We start from the raw sequence: 6,675 nt of genomic DNA, 5'->3' as shown, positions 1-6,675 counted from the left end.
CCCCAGATTCATTGTTCCATTCCCGGTTATGTCTCGAGTGGGTACTGTTGCTTATCAATTGGAACTACCCGCTGAATTGGCAGATGTGCACAACGTGTTTCATGTTTCACAATTGAGACGATGCATATCCCCGCCTTAGAAAAGGACTACTATGGCTGAGCTAGAGTTGGCAAATGATTTACCTTATGAAGAGAGACCGTTTAGAATTTTGGATCAGATGGAAAGGGTCACTCGCAGTAAAGTAAGGAAATTTTACAAAGTTCAGTGGGAGCATCACACAGAGTCAGAATCAACTTGGGAGCGGGAAGAATTTCTACAGTCACATTACCCAGAGTGGTTTTCCCAAGCAACCGAATCTCGAGGACGAGATTCATTCTAAGTGGGGGAGGTTTGTGACAGCCTGGTTTTTGCCCTCTCTCATTTGCTTGATTTTCATTTGGAGTCTTTTAAAATTTGGAGTTTTTGAATCTTTTCATATGGACTTAAACACTTGGGTACCCTTGGCTTTCACCCAAGTGCTTCATTTCCCTTCCTAATCATCATTCCCCTTCTGATCCACCCCAAAATAATCTTTGGAATATTTTTCTTAAATGAAAAATATTCATTTTTCTCTCAAAAACCCTATCTAGTTCAGTATGCTCCAAAGCAACCCCAATATTTATGGCCCAAAAAAATCTGAGATAATTCACAAATATTCTTTGAACCCTAGGGCACCTTCCTGAGCAAAAATATTTCATCACTTTTTGGAATATTTTTGCTACAGAAAATATTTTCTGTTCTGAACAGAAATGGTGGTTTCTACAGCAACTACCATTTTACTTGCTCCATTGTCCCTGGGTTTTCTTGTGCATTTTCACCTTAGTAGGTAGATCATGGCTAACCTCCAAAGCACAGCCTCCAACTCCCAGCCATTTGACCTCAGTAACTGCTCAAAGTTACTGACCAGAAACTTACTTGGCATGTAAAAACTTCTCTACTGCACCTGGATCCAAACCAAAGCGTGGTAAACTTCATAACCACCACGAACAACATGCCAGACATGATTTTTGGACGTAGGCTGGCCTGAGGGAAGAGTTCGCGCGGTGACCACGCGTGTCCACCGTGTCATGCCTGCATGTCGACGCGCTCTGAGTGCCGTCGAGCGCTCTGTTCGCGCGTGCTCGCTTCCCTCGTCTGCCCGAGCGTGCCAAACCTCACCACCATCCTCGTCTCAATGCCATTAACTCCCCTCTGGCGCTCGCCGACGCCGGAGCTCGCCGCAGCGAGCACGGGCACGGTCCGGCCAACCCCACACAGTGCGGTGCGCACTGTGCTCGTCGCCTTCTACTTGTTCCTGTGCTCGTCTCCGTTCGCCAACAGTTGCCGCGTGAGCTGCGTCGCCTTCTCCCCCTCTCACTGACGCCGCTCGTCGCCGGGCGCCCTGGACAGGTGTCCACCGGCGGAGCCCGAACCCCCCTCTCCGCTCGCCTATAAATGGAGCCGCCCCCAGCCTCCTCGAGCACCATCCACCACTCACACACACCCCAAAAGCAAGTAGGAAGCCGTAGCCCGGCCTGGCAGGCCGCGGGCCGCCGTCCTCGAGCTCGAGCTCGCCGGCGATCCCCTCTGGTCGCCGCGGTAGCTCCAGCCCCTCCCAGGCCAGGGCGGCCCTTCCCGGGCCTCCGCCTCTCTTTGGTGAAGCCATCCCGCCCCCTTGGAGCCCCTGGAGTTGCCTCTGCTCGCTGTCTTCCTCATCTCCGGCGACCACCGTGTTCTGTCTCCGCTTGCGAGGTTGATTCCGACGGCGTCCGACCACCCCTAGCTACGCTACGGGTACTGGCAGGTGCGCCTCCGTCCCCTCTCGCCATCCCTCCCTCCTGTTTTGGCCAAGGAGCCCTCGTCGCCGGCAAGAGCTCCGGCGAAGCCGCGGCTCCCTCTGTTTCCTTCTCCCCTCCTCCCCACCTGATTAGCAGGGCCCGCTAGTCAGCCACTCTGTACGCGCGTGAAGCGGTACGAGTGGTGGCGCCCCTGGGCTTTACGCCTTCGACGTCACCCCCCAGTCTGATTATTTTTATTCAAATTCATTTGAATTTACAGAACACTTCAAACAACCATAACTCTTCAACCATAAGTCCAATTGAATTGATTCTTTTGGCATGTTGTTCTTTGCAAAGAAATCTAACAGCTCACCAAACATGAGATTTTTTCGAGCTGTTTAGAATTTCTAGTGATTTTCAGAAGTGTTCTTGATATTTTCTGTTTGTGCTTAAAATTATTTTCAGAGGGTGAGGCTTGTCTTGAGGATCACCAGAAGGCTTGTGAACCTCATATGCACTAAGGCAAGCCACAACAACATTTTCATGGTGTCATTTCAATATTTATGATTTTCTTACTTGAATGAAATGATTAATCCATGCATTTAAATAACTATTATGTTATTTATATTCTGTTAAGTGTTTGTTAGTTCTTATGCTTGAGTTACAGAATGTTGAAGTTAGCTTAGTTGGTAAAGCAAAGCTAAGATCTATTTGTGGTGATGATAAGAATAATTTAATTATGCATGTTAGTAATTACGTAAAGTTATTTTCTTGCATAAATAAATAGTACAATTTGCTAGAAAATATTCTGTTAAGTACTTGTTTAGCCATTTTACTTGACTTACAGAATGTTTGAACCTAACTTGGTTGGTAAAGATATTAGGATTTGTTTGTGGTATGATCTTTGCTATGCATGTGAGAAATTTATCGAAGATTACTTTCTTGCATGAGAAAATAATAAAACTTGCTGTAAAATATTTTGGTTAAAGTGTGAGCTACCATAACCAAGAAAGTAATATAAGTTGTTGATGTTTATGCTTAGTGTGAATATGGTTGACATCAGTCATTTTCGTTAATATGTGATGCATGTGTAGTTTTGCATTTCATGGCATGCTATGACACCGGTCAGTTTCGTTTTAAGTTGAACCTGAATATAACTCAACTTGAATAAATCGTTGACTGGGTCATGGTGCCGCTGAATCAAGTTTTTCCAAGTGCAACCACATTTGCCTTTGTGGGAAGGCCTTGATTCGGTCCATTAACATTGCCTCTGGTCCGTGCCTCCAACTAGGGAAGGTTATGTCATGCGTACCCTGGCCCGGTAAGCAGGCATAACCTTGTGTGCCCGTTGTTGAGATTATGGTACCGGGTCCCCGAGTGGGATCGTTTTGGCCACGATGGTGGTCGTTGTGTCTTTGGTAGACACGGGGCCACCCAGGACTAGCCCATTGGGGATTGGGTCGGAGTGGCCGGGAGAGTGTCATGGCAATGGAAGGGTTTCGTCGGAATGCCGTTGGTCCACCCGAATGGGAGTGTGAGGCCATGGGTTCCGTGGTGTGGGTACAGTGTGCTACCTCTGCATGTATAATCTATCGATAGCCGAGTCCACGGTCACGGACACCTCGTAGTAGGTCCCACCGCGAGTCAATGTTTAATAAAATTTGCACATTGAGTTATGAACTTTGCACTGTTGATGATGGCAGAAAGGCCATCGAGATGTTCAGGACCAAATATTGGTCGTGGTTGTGATCGCCGTAAGGATCACGAGTTACTCTTGTCAAGACCACGATGGTGGTTTGTGTGTGATCCGAGAATGATCACGGTTGGTAAGTCCGTCCCGAGGGACGTTCGAGCATGAACACAGCATGTCAGACATATAGTGTTGCATTATTATTAATTGGTTAATTATCATGATATTGTTTGTCATTATGATTATGCCTGTTGTGAGCTTGCAAGTACATTCAATGTACTGACCTGGCGTGTCATGCCAGATTTCAGGAAAGTCTCATTGGAAAGGAGTGATGCTCGAGTCTAGATCGTGTCCACATCGGTGTCCCTATGATATGGAGCTTCCGCTACGACGTTGTTCCGCTGCCGCGTAGTTGTTATGATCGAGGCCCCTTTATGTTCACTAAATAATGTAGATACTGTTCAGCCGCACCGGGCGTGCTGCTTGGCCTCGACATCTGTTGTAATATAAACTCTGATCCGCTAACATCAATAAAGCGGTTGCTTTCTGTACCAAGATGTTGTGTGTTGCCAGAAGACATTGGTCTCTGGGTTGGCAATGCATGGTAAACCGGTCGCTTTGAGCCGGGGTGCCACATAAGGCCTTTAATATGCAGAGCAGATTTGTGAGGAAGAAATACATCTTACTGACCCGGATTTGGAGTTCTCCAGGAGCGTTTGCAGATCTGCCTTAGAGTGTTGTTGATGCTGCGGAGTTCTTCCGAGCCGAAGAAGGGAGCACAACGGAGAAGTTGTTCTGGTCGCAATACCTTGCGCCAGAGCATCCATTGTCCTTCAGCGATCAGCTGAAACAGCTGACCGAACTGCATAGGATGGCCGAATTAGCCATGAAGGATTTTATAATCCATTTGTGGCCTGCCGAACCCATACCCAGCAGTTACTTCGGGCTCGTGAAGCGGCTCGTCAACGCCTGCCCCCAACTTGATGCCGTAAAGTGGTCGGTCTACATCGAAGGTGCGCGGATGGCCTTCTCCCGTGTCAAGGTGCAGTGGGCGAAGATGAACACCGTCAAGCTCGCAACCAAGGGACCGCTCACAGGCAGAGAGCACCGCACGCCGGAGCGGTATTTCGACGATATCCTGGAAGGATCCCTTATTATAGACGGCCAGTGTTCGAAAGACATTATTTTTTAATGAATGTATCTATGTTGTCCAATCATGTATTACGAAACAAGGCTTATGTATGATATATTGCTTGTTGTACTTGAATTATTTCCTCCTGTGCGGCCGTTTATGACATCTGAGAGTTGGCCAGTCGTCGGCTTTAGCCCCCATGTAGGTAGTACGGGGGTGTTCGGGATAGCACTTAAACACACTTGACCCAGCGACTTGGTCCGTGAAGGAGGTGTTAGTGCGGCGAACCAGGCAATCGGACCATGTGGCTTTATCGCTCTCACTTAGCCATAGGAGTTTTACAATGGGAGTGTGGACGCAGCCCCTAGTATTGTTCGGTTATCCGAACTTGGGTGCTGTGGATGCCCGGCCGGGTAAAGGTCGGCCTATCGCGTAATGCGGAAAAAATCACAAGAGATTTATACTTAGTCATCGAATAGCTGACCAGCTCTCGCCGCATCATGACAATCAGTTTTTGGCTTTCTCTACTGAGGTGTTTGTCCGGATGAACCGGAAACACAATCACAGTAGTTCTCCCTTTACTACCTTAGTCGAATAGTCGGAACGTAAGGTAGTAACCATATGAGCCGGGCAACCCAACTATTGACCAAAGACATGATTCGGAGCCGATGCATATAATGCTATATTCGGGACGCAGAATGTTGCTATAAAAGTGTTCAGACTTTTTTTAGTATTTAAAAATGTACTTGGCTCGATAGAGCCCCTGGCAATTTACGTCGTACCGAGGTGTACATGACAATTGGACAAAAAAAGGGAAACACAAATTAAGAGATAAGACAATGCCGTATAGTTTGGGCTACAAACCGCTTCCATTATAGTCTGATTGATACGTCAAAACGTATTTGTACAACTAGTGTAGTAAGCAACAAGGCTTTTTTTCATGCCGAGTACAAGGGAAAGCTGCGTGCGGGTCCTGAAAATGGACGAGGTGGTCTTTAAAGACCCTTTAGATACTCTGCCATGCTTCTATGCTGCTTTTCTCCTTTGTGTGTTGTCCTTCGAGAGGATCATCGCTCGGCGTTGTCATGATAGGCCTCAAAAAGAGGCCTAGGCACCGTCGAAAAGGTGACGTGGCTTGTACGGAACCTGGAAAAATAAAAATAAGAGAAAAATGAAATATGAGTGTTCGGATAGGGTCTAGTCGTACTGTGGACTTTATTTTTATTATCCCTCCATCCTTTCCCATGGTATCTTTAGTGCGTAATTATGTACGCGTGGTACATATGCCACGATTTGGTAGGGGCTGAGATGGAGGCCGAATTGCTAATCGAGCTCCTGACGAGCTGGGCTGTCGCTCTGCGGTGTAGTCCGGACTCGTTTAATAGTGTCCGGAGGCTTGGACGCAGATGTAGTATTTGGCTTGATAAGGACGCCCTGTACTTCCGCTGCCAGGGCCGCGGTGTGCTCCTCAGTACAGAGGGAGCGCTCCATGTTTCCATTGACTGTTATGACACCGCGCAGTCCGGGCATCTTGAGTTTGAGATAGGCATAGTGCGGGATCACATTGAAGCGAGCGAATGCGGTTCGTTCGAGCAGTGCATGATAGCCACTGCGGAAGGGGACGATGTCGAAGATCAAGTCTTCGCTTTGGAAATTTTCCGGCTAACCAAAGACGACCTCCAATGTGATTGAGCCCGTGCAGCGGGCCTCTACAACAGGTATTACTCCTTTAAAGGTAGTTTTGGTGGGCTTGATTCTTGACGTATCAATACCCATCTTGCGGACTGTATCCTGATAGAGTCGGTTAAGGCTGCTGCAGCCGTCCATGAGGACTGGCGTAAGGTGGAATCCATCGATGATTGGGTCGAGGACCAGTGCAGCCGAACCTCCGTGACGGATACTGGTCGGATGGTCTCTACGATCGAAAGTGATCGGACAGGTTAACCTTGGGTTGAATTTTGGGGCGACTGGCTCTATCGCATAGACGTCCCTAATTGCGCGCTTGCGCTCCCTCTTGTGGATATGAGTGACGTATATCATATTCACCGTTCGCCTTT

Source organism: Triticum aestivum, chromosome 1D (genome assembly GCF_018294505.1).
Source record: "Triticum aestivum cultivar Chinese Spring chromosome 1D, IWGSC CS RefSeq v2.1, whole genome shotgun sequence".
NCBI classification, from domain to species: domain Eukaryota; kingdom Viridiplantae; phylum Streptophyta; class Magnoliopsida; order Poales; family Poaceae; genus Triticum; species Triticum aestivum.
The sequence above is the reverse complement of the archived record's forward strand: the minus strand, read 5'-3'. Positions refer to the sequence as shown.